This window comes from Myotis myotis, unplaced genomic scaffold (genome assembly GCF_014108235.1).
Source record: "Myotis myotis isolate mMyoMyo1 unplaced genomic scaffold, mMyoMyo1.p scaffold_m19_p_8, whole genome shotgun sequence".
Classification (NCBI taxonomy): Eukaryota; Metazoa; Chordata; class Mammalia; order Chiroptera; family Vespertilionidae; genus Myotis; species Myotis myotis.
This window is the reverse complement of record NW_023416390.1, coordinates 13,384,776-13,401,382: the sequence shown is the minus strand read 5'-3', so window position 1 is coordinate 13,401,382 and position 16,607 is coordinate 13,384,776. Positions and strand designations below refer to the sequence as shown.

The window sequence follows — 16,607 nt, the reverse complement described above, 5'->3', positions numbered from 1 at the left end:
TAATGTAAGCTCCAGATTGTATCTTTTAAAAGAAAAACATTTCTTCACTAAAGCTCAGAGTAATTAAGTAACTTGGTCAAGGTCAACCCAGTCAGTGAAATACTGCTATTACAATATCTCACCCAGGGTTGTGAAAATTAATTGTACAGAATTCTGCTTATTTTTAATAATGGATGGAATTTTTACCAGTCATTGTAAAACTCACTGTTTGTTGGATTCTAACCCTTAAAAAAGAGCAAAGCATAAAATGGTGCTGTCAGAAGAGGGGAGACTGTGTGCTCGTGATAGGAAAGGCAGTGAAGGGGAGTTAGAGCTGTTGATGTGCATGGAAGTGGATGCGTGGATTCTTTTGCCAACGTAAAGCTTTGGCTGATATAAACTGTCAGCCTTACTGCTACCCAAACAAATTACCCCACCACTAGTGAGGCTCCCAAGGACAGAGGAACTAAAGTTAATATGTAAATGTTAACATTGTCATTCATGACTACTGTTAAAATGTCATTAGCAAAGTCACCCATTACCAATGGTGTGGCTAAAAATTATGATTCATGCAGAAGTTAATGCTATACATAAATATGACACACTATTTTTTAGGTCACTTTATAAGGCTTCTTTTAGCATGCCTAGACCTTATGTTTGTGATTGACAACTTTTGGAAACAAGTAGACATGAAAAAGATATAAGGATCTGTTGGAACAAAAAATTGTGTATATACATATATAGTGACATTTTATGAAAATATGAAGATAGCTGATAATTCCCTAATAATTTTTAATAACCAGTATTTCAAACTACCTTAACAATTGCATAGTACTCTAATCAGTTTGCTTATTTAATTTAGCCCAAGAGACAAAAATGTTAGAAAACTGTGACTATACTTAGGGTCCATATTTTAAGAAAACAAGGATCTCAGAACCAAATACTCATTGCTTAATGTGTTTTCTTGTGGTTTTATACCACTGAAAAATTTTGAAGATTAAAGATAGAGACCTACCTATGACTGATTTGTCAAAATAACTTAAATGGAAAAGCAATACATTGGTATTGAAAAATATGGCAATAAAACCCAAAAACAAAAAGAAAAATATGGCAAATGTATGGTCTAGGATTAGATTATAATATTTAATTTTAAATTGGTATGTAAAGAGATCAGAAGATAACATTAATTTACTTCTCAGAAGCATATAATGTTGGATCTAAAAAGGACTAGAAAAATCTAGTCTTATACATGCATTTTGTAATTGTGAAAATGAAGGCCAAAGAGAATAAGGGTCAAATTGGAGGCAGGTTTTGTGGTTTTGTGATTTCTCAAAGCCTTAAATTCAACTCTGACATTTATTAAACATTTGCAGAGTATCTACTGTGTGGCAAGTATGATAGTAAGTACTAGGACTACAAAAAGAAATGCAGTTAAGTTTGTGCCTCAAGGAGCTAACCCTGTAATAAAAGGTATGTAAACATCAATTACACTAATGTCATAACAGTCTAATACAGGTATGTACATAATTCAGTGTTGGCCATGGCTGGACCTGACAAAATTTTTAAATTTACTGATACTCAGTGTTAGCCATTATTTAGAGACACAGTCATACACTGTGTATCCATCAAAATTTTAAATGTGCAGCCCTAACTGGTTTGGCTCAGTGGATAGGGCGTTGGCCTGCAGACTAAAGGGTCCCAGGTTTGATTCTGGTCAAAGGCATATACCTTAGTTACAGGCACATCCCCAATAGGGAGTGTGCAGGAGGCAGCTGATCGATGTTTCTTTCTCATCGATGTTTCTAACTCTCTATCCCTCTCCCCTCCTCTCTGTAAAAAATCAATAAAATATATTTTAAAAAGAATTTTAAATGTGCATTTCTTAGACCCAGGAATTCTACTTCCCAGGAATTAATCCTAAAGTTATATCAGCATGAGTTTGCAAAGACACATGGGTAAGAATGTACATTTACATCTTTTTGCTAGATGAATAAAAAATTTAAATGTCTAGCAATAGGAGACTGCTTAACATATTTTTAATATAATCATGAAATAAAATATTCCAATGTTAAAAAGAATGACCCCCCCCCCAAAAAGAATGAACCAGATCTTTACATGGTGATATGAAAAAAGCTCCAAGATATATTAAGAACTTTAAATGCACAGTACTAAATGCACAGTACTGTGTGTATATATATGTAAAGTTTCTCAGCAGATTAATAAAACTTAATTGTGGATACCTCTGGGTTCTTCAACTAATAGGAAAGCATAAAAAAAAAGTTTTACAGATGTATCATTTACACATTTGAAAGTTTTTACAAGAATATTGCTTTCAGCAGGGAGGGGGATTAAATGTTGCTTTCATAATTTTTAAAAACATTTTTTTAATGAAGAACATGTAGCAAAACATTTAAGTTGATGAAAACTGAAAAAGGCAGGATACAAAATTGTGTGTGTGCTGTGCGTGGCAGGCAGCCTCTGAGCCTGCCCCCGTGTCCCTGGCGGCTGGGATTCCATCCTTATGTAACCCCTCTCCTTGAGTACGGGCTGGTCTGACTGTGGCTTCTGTCTTGGACTCTCTCTGATTCTCTCCTCCCAGATCACCACCTGCATGTTGTGAGAACACTTAGGCAGCCTGAGGAGGAAGGCCATGGTAAGGAAGAGCCCTGTCAGCAACCAAGTGAGTGGACTGAGTCCTTTGGTCCCCAGTTGAGTTGAGATGACTGAAGCCTCAGCCAACAGCTTAACTGCAACCCTGTACATTTCTGAATTCTTTACACACAGAAACTGTAAGATGATAAATGTTGGGTTTAGCCACTATGTTTTGGGTTAGTTATTCACTAATAGACAACTAATATGTTATAACTTAACAAAAGCATAGGACAGGATGACCCATATCCAATGACTGATAACATGTGGGAGTATAAAGGCCATTTAGACCCAATGGGGGACAATTCTGAAGGGCTGTTTTAGCTCCTGAGCTCTCTGGGGGGTTGGCTGAGGCTGTCACTGGGTCTGCATTGCAATCCAGCTTTTAACTTTGCCACTCCTGCTTTCTTCCCCTCCCTTTAGGTGTTGATCCCTGGGAAACTCCTTTTAAATATTCTGAACTCTAAACTCTGCTGAGTCCGCTGCCTGGGGAAGCTAATCTGTGACAGCCAAACGCAATGTCTGTGGATCCCAGGTAGCTGCTCCAGTTATCACCGTCTCAGCCGAAAGGAGTGGAAGAGGGAGAGGAAGTGTGCCATTTAATGTTTTATTGACTTTATTGCATCATTTCCACTCACATCCCACAGGCAAGACTTATAACCACATTCCCCTGCACGAGAGGAGGTTAGGAAACAGCCTCTAACTAGCCAGCCATCTACCTAAAACACACAGAGATTCTAAAGGGGTTTTAGTTATCTTTTGCTGTGTAACAAACCACCCCAAAACTTAGTGGTGTAAAACAACAACCGTCGTCTTATATTCATGAGGTTCCCTGGGTTCAAAATACAGAAAGCACAGCAGAGATGTTTGGGGATGAGTAATAGCTGAGGACTGGAGCAACTGTGGGTGGAGGACTCAGTCTCCAGATGGCATCTTCACTCCCATGTTTGGCTCCTGGGCAGAATGTTGGGAAGACAGGTTCAGATGGGATTATCTTCTAGAGCATTTACTCGTGACCTCAGGGTAGTTGACTGACAGGGTGGTTTAGGGCTTCAGGAACAAGAGATTCCTAGAGACCTAGGAGAATGCTAAAGGCTTCTTACGACTGAACCTCAGAAGTTACATAAATAGCATCACTTCCTCTGTACTTTATTGGTCAGAGCCCACCCATATTCAAGGGGAGGAAACACACATCCCATCTTTTGATGGGAAGAGGGCCAAAGAATTAAACCACTACAAAGGTAGATATCGGGGGACAATTACTTCCTGCCAGAGGCCCTGTGTGATATGTACTGCAGTAATGAAGAGGAAGATACAGAGAAAAAAATACACCATAATTATAAAATGAAATTAATAATCTATAACTATTTTGTGATTTACTTACCACATAACCCAACTCTCTTGCTTTTATATCCAATATAGAGTTGGTAACTCCCCTATCATATATAGATAGAGCTAGGCCCTGGCTAGGTAGTTCAGTTAGACCATCGTCCAATACACCAAGCTTATGGACTCAATCCCCAGTCAGGGCTAATACAAAATGAACCAATGAACACATAAATAAGTGGAACAACAAATTGATGTTTCTCTCCTTTCTGCTCTCTTGAAAAAAAACAAAAAAAAAACAAACAAACAAACAAAAAACATGCTTTGAGGCCCTTTACTTTGTCTCAAATTCTTTAAGCTTCTAAATATAGCTCAAGAACCTTGGCACATTGGAACTGAAATGCTCTTCATGGTATTAAGGCTATATATAGGAGAAAATTAACTTAGTCTTTGTTAGGTTGCTTATAGATTATCCATCTTAGGTTGTTGTAGGTGGGTTACATACCAGGTCCAAATGAAGTAGTCTTCTTCATGTAACACATTTAGTATCAGTTTGATTACAGTAGTGGAGCCCAATGTCTTCTATTCCACTTCCACTTTACAGGATTTACCATCTTCAGCAGGACAAATGACCTCCCTGCCAGAGTGTACTATACATTATTAATATAAATTATTTTCTAAATTAAAAAAAGATTGTGATAAGCCACAAGATCAAAGTAGGACAGGAAACTGAACCTACTGAGGTCTTTACATTCTTCCAAGACTCGGGTTTTCCTCATGTTCCTAGGGGTAAGGTGACCTTGGCCCATTGTTCTAGAACAGAAGCATCTACTTTGCTGCTGGGAAATCCTGGGATAACTTTGGAAGTCTAAAAGGAGCAGTAAAGCATGACTAAATTCCATTAACCTCAACTTCCCCTGCCAAGAAGAATAAAGGCCAACATTTTTTTTGCCTTTTTTTTTTCTTCTAAGACTGGAAACAACCAGGTTTTTTAATTTATTTTATTATTTTTTTAATCCTCACCCAAGGATATTTTTTCATTGATTTTCAGAGAGAGTGGAAGAGAGGGAAAGATAGGCAGAAATATTAGTGTGAGAGAAACACATCAATTGGTTGCCTCCTGCATGTGCCCTGACCAGGAGCCTGCAACCGAAGTACATGCCCTTGACCGGAATCAAATCCGGGAACCTTCGGCTGCAGGCCCATGCTCTGTCCACTGAGTCAAACTGGCTAGGGCGCAACCAGGTTTTTATCTGAGGTGTAGTGTTGCAGGTGTAAAGTTAATAATAGAATAGATGCCTCCCCGTAGTTCCCAAAACCCAAACTTCAATTCCCATAAAGCATGAAGTGGATGTTTACTGTTTGCTTAGTAGAAGGAACCAAACAGCCACACCCTTTCATGGGATGGGTCTTGTTTTGCACTTGCAAACCCGGAGAGAGTGAGGAGGTGTATCCCTGGGCAATAGCATTCCCTTGGGAAATTAGAATTATTCGCAAAACTCCTGTGTGTAGCCATACTCTGACCTATAACCTCTCCTTGTTTATCCTACATTTCACTAGCCACCTGTGTGTGTCTATGTCTTCAAACCTTTTGTTCCTTTTGATGGGATGTGTTCCTTACTCCTTCCGCTCTATATCTCTATGGTTTGCCTCTAATGTTCTGTCATTTTCCTTTCACATCATTCCCATGTATACATAAGGTACATTCTCAACAGGTTCAAGTTTGTCATTGTCATCTCATATTCTGCATCTCTCCTTCATTGTGACTCAGTTTATAAAATATATTGCCCTTTGATAAAACTGGAGTTATTTTCATCCAAATCTAGAATATTAGGACAAGTAACTTGAAAGGGAGTGATTTTAGGAAAGTGTGCTACCCTGTAGAAATCTATTGATTGCCAGAAAAGATACCTAATCATTTTTAATAATATATTTGAGTCTTGAGAGTCCATATCTTATTCCACTGTGATCTTTTTTATTGGAATTGTTTCTTCTGTTCATGTTTTGTGGTTTAATTCATTAAGTCCCTATGCAAGAAAAGCAATTTTCAGAAGGAAAATGAAAAACCACCCTAAAGGGGGCAGAAAACTTTCTGCTAAGCGAGCCACCAAACAGACTATTAGGAGCTTCTATGCTTCCAATACAGTGACCTGTTATTTTCCTTAACGCTTTACAATTAAGGCTACAAATTGAGGGCTGTGCCTCTTCTATTCTCCCTGGGCAGTGCCCAACATGCTCTTAAATTTGAACATTCTGATATTAACTGGAATTAGGCCTGATCCTCAAGGTTGAGTAGAGCAAGCCAACTGCTCACCCTGGGAATAAGTTAATTTTTCTCAGGCACCAACCTACTGATTAGGGCACTGGGCAAGGAATTTTCCTAAATTGGCCTGGCTGCCCAGGAAGAGGTCATTCCTTTTCCCTCCCAGAGAGCAGGGCTGACTCACCCTCTGACTCAGCATGATTGCATACAATAAGCGGTGGAGAAATTAGTCTCTGCTAGAGTTTCTGGTGTAGTAAGGCATATCTATGCAGTTAGTGACCAAAAAGATGCCAGATCTCAATTTCCTATCAGGCTCATAATTCTTTCCCTGGTCCCTTTTCTCTCCTGAACCCACCACCAAACATACATCAAAAGTATTGGCTACTCTTTTCTCTCCTCACAGTTTATGTTGCTCCAGAGCTCCAGTGTGTGTGTATTTAAATTTAAATTTAGCTCCTCTCTAGCTAAGTTTTTTCTTGGGCATTGGAGAGAGACAAACTGAGGTAGCATCTGGTTGAGTACATAGAGCTCTCTTTTTAAAATAGTTGCCTAGTATTCTATTGTGTGCCTCTACCAAAATGTGTCCTAATCCCCCTAAAAAATAATGATTACCAAAATGTATTGAACATATACAATGGATTAGGCACTGTTCAAAATACTATCACAAGCCAATGAAGTAGACCCTGTTTTTAACTCTTTACAGATGGGTAGCTAAAAGCACAGAGGGATAATTTGTCCATAATCACACATCTAGTGAACTGTGGAGATGGGATTTTAATCCAGGCAATTCTTAACCACTATGCTATACCGCTTCCCTATTGATGGGATATTTAGGGCTTTCTCTAGATTTTTTTTACTCTTACAGATAATGCAATAATAAATATCCTTATACATTGTTATGACCAGATGTCAGGATCCCCAAAAGACCAACAAGGAGCCAACCGAGTCCGATGCAAAAGCAGAGAGTCTTTATTATTACAAACCCGGGTCTGGCTCCCAGCCTCTACCGACACAGCAGCGAGACGAGAGTGCCAGCCCCGTGGGAAAAAGGGGTTTAATAAGGGGGTTGGAGTGAGGGGAGGAGAGATGACTGTGGGCCCTGCCGATTGGCCAGGTGCAAGTCGGGTCTTGTTACACAGGATGTGGTCATATCTATGGCGCGCACGTCCCTTGATTGTCATTGGTTAGTTTAAAGAAATCCTGGGTGTGGCTAGCAGAGGCTTGGGCTTCTGGGAAGAAGCCTTGCCGAGCACATGGCTGCCCAAAAATGGAGGATCCAGGGTAAGATGGAGGGCGTAGTCCTCGCCCTTTCATACATAAATATTTGCATATTTTTCTAAGTATATCTGTAAGGACAAATTCCTTGAAATGACATTGTAGGGTCAGAGAGCAGCACATTTTTCTTGGGACAGAAAAGTTTCTTCTAATTTATCATTTGTTTTGAGGAGGTAGCATTTTATCAGAGACAACAAACTGTATTTTGACATATTTAAAATGTTACTAGCAAAACGACTAGAAAGCCATCTGAGTCCTTTACCAGATGAATAATTATCTAAGTGTCCTTTCCTCATATCATTTGTTATTTGATTAGGAGTAGACAGGTAAACTGGATGCAAAAGGGACCTGGGTCATGATAGTCCAGTGATTGATTTAAATAATTGTGTGTGTTTTTTTCATCAGCAAAGTACAGATTTTAAATACTATCTACTTTATTTACCACCAGTGGCTTTATAGGCACAAATATGAATGTATACATTGTTCATATGTATCATTAAGAACACTTACATGGCCCTGGCTGGTGTGGCACAGTGGTTGAGTGTTACTCCATGCACCAAAAGGTTGTAGGTTCAATTACTGGTCAGGGCACATAACCAGGTTGTAGGTTTGATTCCCAGTTGGGGTGTGAATAGGAGGCAACCAATCAATGTTTCTCACATCAATGTTTCTCTCTTTCCCTCTCTCTCTAGTCTTAGTGCACTTTCAGCAGGTAGGCTCATTATAGTAAATATTTTATGAATAAATTAATGAACAAAGATTTCAAGGCCACTCATTAATTTTACAAAGCTAAGACTATTGTCCTCTCTGAAAAAAGGAAAATAATTTTTAGCACTTTGTCTTATCCCTAAATATTTATTATTTATACTAGGGGCCCAGTGCACGAATTCATGCAACTAGAAAGGAACTGTGAGCCCGCCATGTTCTGTGCTCTTCCGCCTGCTGCCAATGCCCGCCATGATTGGCGCATGCCCCCTGGTGGTCAGTGCACATCATAGTGACCAGTTGTTCTGCCGTTCGGTCTATTTGCATATTAGCCTTTTATTATATAGGACTAGAGGCCCAGTGCACAAAAATTTGTGCACTCGGGGGGGAGGGGCGGTCCCTCAGCCTGGCCTGTGCCCTCTCGCAGTCTGGGACCCCTTGGGAGATAACGACCTGCTGGCTTAGGCCTGCTCCCGGGTGGCAGAGGGCAGGCCCAATCCCTAGGTGCAGCCCCAGGTCGGGATCAGAGCAGGGCTGGCTGGGGAGTTGGGGCGCCGGCCCCTGTCATGCATAGAGCAGGTTGATCGGGAGGTTGTGATGCCACCCTCAGTCACGCTCAGGGTAGGGCCGATTGGGGGGTTGGGGCACCACCCCGTCACACTCAAGGCAGGGTCAATGGGGAGGTTGCGGCGCCACCCCCCGTCACACAGAGCAGGGCCAATCAGGGGGTTGGGGCGCTGCCCATTCACACACAGAGCAGGGCCCATCAGGGGGGTTGGGGCTCCGTACCCCGTCACGCACAGACCAAGGCCAATCGGGGTTGGGGAGCTGCCCCCTGTCACGCACAGAGCAGGGCCGATAGGGGAGTTGGGGCACCGCCCCATCACACACAGAGCAGGGCGGATCAGGGGGTTGGGGCACCGCCCTCTATCACCCACAGACCAGGGCCGATCAGGGGGTTGGGGTGCCGCCACTCTCACACTCAGGGCAGGGCCAATGGGGAGGTTATGGCTCTACCCTGTCACACACAGAGCAGGGCCCGTGGGGGGGGGGGGGGGGGCGCCACACCCTGTCACACACAGAGCCACAGGGCGATCAGGGGGTTTGGGCGCTGCCCCCTGTCACGTTGATCCCGATGCTGGGAGGCATATTACCCTTTTACTATATAGGATAGAGGCCTGGTGCATGGGTGGGGGCCGGCTGGTTTGCCCTGAAGGGTGTCCTGGATCAGGGTGGGGGTCCCCACTGGGGTGCCTGGCCAGTCTGGGTGAGGGGCTGAGGGCTGTTTTCAGGTTGGCGGGTGACTGAAGCTCCCAACCGCTCTTTTTTTTCTTTTTTTCTTCTGGGCCAGCTTTAGCTCTGAGGCTCAGCTGCTGAAAGCAGGTATCTGGTTTGTTTCGGTTCTATAATCGAAACACTGTATCAACTCCAGCTCTGAGATCCCGGCTGGCTGAAAGCAGGTTTCTGGGGTTTTGTTTAGCTTCTATATTTGTAACAATGTTTCAAACTGCAAGCTCAGAGGCCCGCAGCGGCAGGCGGGGAACGTTGGAGTCCTCCATCACTGAAGCAAGCAAGCCTCATGTTAGCTTCAAGCTGCCTGGCTGCCTGCCGCCATCTTGGCTGGCAGTTAATTTGCATATTGCCCTAATTAGCCAATGGGAAGGGTAGCGGATGTACAGCTAATTACCATGATTCTCTTTTATTAGATAGGATATTTATTAGTGTATCATCTTTAGAACTATGTTTATATCACAGTATAAAGGTCTTGAAATTTGATCTCAGACAAGTTAGTAACTAAATCATCCAGAGCAAAGAATGTAAGGTTATTTAGTTTGTCAAATGTTGAGTAACTGTTTCCCTATAAATTTGGAAAATACAGAAATGTAGAAAAATAATATATTTATTGACTAGAAAACCTTTTCTAATACTATAGGGACTTGGCAAAAGTAGGTTTACAGTTCATATAGAAAAAGTCATGCAGGTTATGATTATTATAATAGTTTTATTAACTGTTTCCCATACTCATAACTGCAAACCAACTTTTGCCAAATCCTATATAATTTATTGGTCATTCAGGACATTATCTCCTATTTCTTTAAAGCTATTGATAAACAGCCTTATTTATGAAAATAATTTCTAAGTGATGAACAATTCAGTAGAAATCAGTCACATGTAGTCATATGTGTGCTGACAAAACTTACTTTCAAATTATAATATAAACTTATTTTGAATATACTTATATTTTATTGGACTATATCAATCACATTTCTATTTTATCCCCAACTTTCAATTACCTTGAATAATGCTCCTTCTTGTTGACGGCCATATTTCAGACTTGTACAAATGTGGACATAAATTGAATTCATTTTTCCTCTTTCTAACTTATCTAGATTCATAAATTTTTTAAACTGAATTGGGAAATATCTACGAACTTCAACATGAAAATAACTTAGACTTGAGTGTCCTAGAATAGAAAAAGTTACTTTTCCTTTTTTTAAAATATATTTTTTTATTGATTTCAGAGAGGAAGGGAGAGGGAGAGATGGAAGCATCAAAGATGAGAGTGAATCAATAACTGGCTGCCTCCTGCATGCCCCCTACTGTGGATTGAGCCTGCAACCCAAGCATGTGCCTGGACCGGGAATCAAACCCTGACCTCCTGGTTCACGGAGCAACACCAGCCAGGCAACTTACTCATTTACATGAATGAAACATGTAAGCACTCAAATGTACAAATAAAGCAAACATAAAAAACATTTTTTGTGATTAGTTATGAGTAAATGTATTTTCAAGAATCTGTCACCAGGCAGCCTAAATTTATTTACCCAAGAGTTTCTTTCCAGGATTTTTCTAAGAACTGGAAAAATAATACCGTTTTAGTCTGTTTGGGCTGCTATAACAAAATGCCAGGTGGCTTATAAACTGCAGAAATTTATACATACAGTGAACAAAACTTTTACAAACAGCCTAAATACTGCACAGATTAGTAAATAAAAATCCTTTTTTAAAAAAATTCTATTTTCACAGTTATGGGATTTCAAGCTCGTGGTGCCAGCATAGTCCAGTTCTGGTGAAGGCCCTCTTCTGGATTGTAGATGGCCATCTTTTTGTGTGTCTTCACTTGGTGGAAGGACCAGGGATCTCTAGGATCTCTTTCATAAAAATACTAATCCCATTCATGACAGCTCCAGCCTCATGACTTACGCATCTCCCAGAGATCCTACCTCTTAATACAATCACATTGGACATTAGGACTTCAATGTATGAATTTTGACAGGACACAAACTTTCAAATCATAGCAAATACCTAAATTGACAGCAGTCTTCAATTATGAGAAAATAATTGTCCATGGCAAAACAGATACAAGTAAAATAGTTCAACCTTGTTCTGAGTAATTTTGCTGAGAGCTACATTCGCCAAGTTGTGCCATCAAAATTAAAGAGATGATTTCAACAATGGCAGTGGTGAACTTGAGACTGCAATGTCTTGGGCTCTAGTTATTGTTATGTGCAATCAAAAGGACTTTGAACCGTGGCTAGATGGCTCAGATGGTTGGATTGTTGTCCTGTACACCACATGGTGGCAGGTTCAATTCCCTGTCATGGCACATACCTAGGTTGCAGGTTTGATCTCCAATTAAGGTGCATACGGAAGGCAACCAATGGATGTTTCTCACTATCTCTCTTCCTCTCTTTAAAAAAGAAAATCAATAAAAACTTATCCTTGGGTGAGAATTTTTTTAAAAAGGACTTTTATTTACTAATCTGTGCAGTATTTAAGCTGTTTGTAAAAGTTCAGTTCACTGTATGTATCAATCCATTGAGACTGTAGTTTTTCAGCTATATTCCAAAGTTGGGAAAAATTTGGGGCAATCATTATATCCCACACTATTTACTGAGTGTCAACACTGTGTGACATTGTACACACTGATTTGTGTGTTAAGGGAGAAAGCTCTGGAATCAGTTCTCCAGACTTAAATCCTAACTACCAATTACCAACTATATCATCTCTATTACTGTTACCTATTGAAATGGGGATGATGATGATAGTAACACCTTCCTCATCCTATATAATAAAAGGCTAATATGCAAATAGACCTAACAGTGGAACAACCCAAACAACCAATTGCTATGACATGCTCTGACCACCAAGGGGCGTGAGCGGAACATGGCAGGTGTTAGGTGCAGCGGTATGGTGGAGCAGGTGAGCGGGGGCGCCAGACCAAGGCGGGGCGCCAGTCGCTGTCATTGGGGCGAGCCTCTGGTGGTTACTGAATATTCTCTGTTCCTGTGCACTGCAGTCTCACCTGGTGCTCGCATCTGCTGTCGGTACTGGCCCTGCTGGTGCCAGAGCCGCTGCTCGCACCCACTGCCAGCGCCGGCCGTGCTTGCACCCGCAGCCAGCGCCAGAGCCGCTGCTCCTACCCACTGCTGGCACCCGGCGCCAGTCCCGATCACTCGGCACCATCAGCGGGTGCGAGCAGAGGCTGCCGGCCCTGATCACCCCTGAGGGCTTCTCTGCTTCCCCCTGCTCCTGTGGGGCAATCGGGGCAGCAGCTGCCACTCGCACCTGCTTACGGCGCTGGCCCCACTTGCACCCGCTGATGGTGCCGGCCCCAATTGCTCCGCACTGTCAGTGGGTGCAAGTGGGGCTGGCACCGTCAGCACGTAGGAGCGGCAGCAGTGGGAGCGGGGCTGCTGGCAGAGAGGGGACTGGGGCCCACTGCAGAAGGGACTGGGCAGGGGCGCAGAGGATGGGCTGAGATCCACCCCTGTGCCACTGCAGCCTCGTGGCCCATGGTTCCTTTCAAGGTGCACGAATTTGTGCACTGGATCCCTAGTAGAGTAAATTAACTTGTGTAAAGCACTGGGCATGTAGTAACTGCTTAATTTGTGTTGTTATTTCATCCTTCAAAAAGAAAGAGTGAAAATACAGACTTAGGAGCCCATTATTTACGATGCAACCAATCTATAGGTTAGTACTAGAATAGAAAGCATTAGCTTTTAATACTTTACATCCCAATTTTATTTCTAGTTAGCTAAAAGTAATAAGAATGGGGAGACCTTGGTTTTAGAAACAGCCTCCCAGACAGAAAAGTATTTAATATTAGATACTTGAATTACTCCCTGAAGTTAAGCTACTAAAAGCAATATTCCCATATTTTGAATCATGACTTATTATATATCTTACTGGTCACCACTACCTATTGCAGTGTCTTGCACAGATACTCAATAAACATTTGCTCAATAAATAAATGAATAAAAAGTACATGTACAATTATAGCCAAGAGAAAGAACATTTTATATATATTGGCTTTGGCAATGTAATTCCCAACCAGCAAAGTGAATACAGGTTATATAAACTGAGCTGTTTGGACAGCAAAGTAATGCATCATGGGAAATTACAATCATTGCTTTTACAACTGGGCATGATCCTGTGAAATATGTGCTGTTGGTGACAAACAAAATGAAGGAGGAGGACAGACAGATGGATCAACAGAAGTTCTTCACTGTTTCTGGAGGACAATCAAAATCAATGTTCTACTAAGACATGATTACTGACATTTACTTTTATGAAGGATTTAGACAAATGTGCAAATAGATTGCAATTTTTTAAAAAGTGACTTACTGGGCTAAGAAAAAGTAAAGAGACCCACTATTAAAGGAATATTTCCAAATATATTCACATGGTAGGTAGAATAATGGCCCCGAAACATGTCCATGTCCTAATCCCTTGAACCTGTGAATATGTTACTTCACATGGCAAAAGGATTTTGTAGACACAATTAAGTTAATGATCTTGAGATAAGGAGATTATTCTGGATTATCTGTGTGGTACAATGTAATCAGGAAGATTCTAATAAGACCGAGTCAGGACAAGAGTCAGAGGAAATTAGCTGCTTGCTTTAAAGAGAGTAGGAAGGGATCATGAGTCAAAAAGGCAGGTAACTTCTAAAAGCTGGAAAATACTAGAAACAGATTATGTCCTGGAGCCTCCAGTAGGAAAGCAGACCTGCTGATACCTTAATTATTTGCCCAGCAAAACCCATTTCAGACTTATCTGCAGAACTATAAGATAATAAATTTGTGTTTTAGGCCACTAAATTTGTGGTACTTTGTAGGACAACAAGTCGAAATGAATACATTCATTAATCTGTACCTAACCTACAGAGACACGAATTTGTAGCCAATACAAACTGAAATTTACTTCTAGTTTTCTGGGATTAAAATGAGTTATCCTTGGAAAAGTGATTTAGTTTGGGTTTGGGTCAGGAAAAAATACAAATGACTCTAGAGCAGTGGTTCTCAACCTTGGCTGCACATTAGAATCACCTGGGAATCTTTTTAAAATCCTGATTTCTGGGCCTCATCCTCTGGAAAATGTTTCTTTGTTATGGGGTGGGGCCACAACATTAGTAACAAAGAAACAGAATTTCCGGAGGATGAGGCCCAGAAATCAGGACTTTAAAAAGATTTCCAGGTGATTCTAATGTGCAGCCAAGGTTGAGAACCACTGCTCTAGAGCAATGCAAATAACCAGGCCAAACTGAAACTGGACTTAATACAGCAAATAAATTGACCTTAATTTGGCTCTTTAATAAAACTTGAGGGTGATTTTAGGGGGGTAATTGTGTTTCAATAGACTCTATAATACACAACTGTGAATATTAGACTCTAATTAATTGTCTTCAAAGTTTTACTTTTCACCTATACATTGAACTGGATCCTGAATTTATCTACTTTTCTTAAATATTTGGCTACAACCCTCCAAACTAATGTTTCATTTTTCTCCCGTCCTTTGACTTGGAATTTTTAAGAACGAAAACTTTTTCCTTCCACCCAGACCATTTGTCCTAATTCTAACACCCAGTGCTGTTCCACCACCTACAACAGTTCAGTTTGGGAAAAGGCATGTAGTGTACTCACAGGTCATTAATGTCCAGGCATGAGGATGGCACCTGGAGCACAAGCGTGAGGGAGGTTCAACATGATGGAACTGCTGAGATGGTCAAAGAATGCATGCAAGAACAAAAAAAAAGGGGAAAAGGGTACTTGGGAAGAACTATACTTAGAGGCAGATTAAAGAGAGCTCAGGTGCCACAACAATAATGGAAACCAACGGGAAGGAAAAGATTTGAGGAATAGGAAAAGGGAAATAAATGCAAGGGCTGGGTTTGTAAATCACGTAAACACACAAAGTAAAAAGCAGCATGAGCTCAACTGGGGAAGTACAATTTAACCTAAGGAACAGAAAGCATGAACCTTATACCTCTGAAAACAAACAACACACGAATGAATCGAGAGCATCTTATGATGTCAGAAAGTGAAGTTCTCAAAAAGGATGGGGCATGTCAAAAGGGCACAGAAGCTAACCTGAAAGAACTCACACTGGCCAGAGCTAATGATAGCATTGGATTGTAACTTCCCAAATAAAATATACTGTATACCTATGAGTTTGCAATGAATTAATCAAAAATAAATAAGTGGGCAGTGGACAGTTCCATTGATGAAAGTTAAAATTAGTAAGTGAAAGTTTGAGGAGAAATAGAACATTTGCATAGTTCAAATTATCTCCACATATGTATCTCTCCATATATGTACTCTTTTTTGTTTGTTTTTTTGAGAACGGAAGAAAAAGGGAGAGAGGGAAGGAGAGAGAGAAAAATATATGAGAGAGAAACATTGACTGTTTGTCTTGGACCCCAACTGGGGATCAAACCCAAAACCTGGGTACGTGCCCTGACTGGGAATCGAACCTGCCACCTTTTGGTGCACAGGATAATGCTCCAACCGAGACACACCAGCCAGGGCTCTGCCCCGATATATTTTAAAATTATAAATGGAAAATCACAACTTTACTGAGGGTAAACCCAGAAGACACCAGCTTAATCAATCAGGTTAGTATCACTAGTGTGGAAGGCAGAGCTCCATGATGACTGCTCCCTCCCCCTTTTGTCCCCACCTTTGCTATATGTGCCTTTCATAATCAGTGAGCATGATTGATTTCAAGCCTGAGATTAGGTACATTAGGTGACACAGCTGACTTTGAGAAAGATAACTGGTTTGGGCTGACCTAATCGTATGAGCCTTTTAAAATCTGGGTCTAGAAGTCAGAGATTAAAACTGTGAGAGGGATCATACAGGAGGGCAATTCTCCTGCTGCCCTTGGAGATGAAGGGGCCACAGGGCAAGACCTGGAGCAGGGGTCCTCAAACTACGGCCCGCGGGCCACATGCAAATACAAATATTGTATTTGTTCCCATTTTGTTTTTTCACTTTAAAATAAGATATGTGCAGTGTGCATAGGAATTTGTTCAGTTTTTTTTTTAAACTATAGTCAGGCCCTCCAACGGTCTGAGGGACAGTGAACTGGCCCCCTGTTTAAAAAGTTTGAGGACCCCTGACCTGGA

General features: G+C 41.2%; 1 long non-coding RNA gene across 2 annotated transcripts in view; it reads right to left on the bottom strand.

The window, feature by feature from the left end:
* Positions 1–16,607, bottom strand: part of LOC118661175 — a 51,306-nt gene that overhangs the window by 23,922 nt on the left and 10,777 nt on the right. The window lies entirely within an intron of this gene.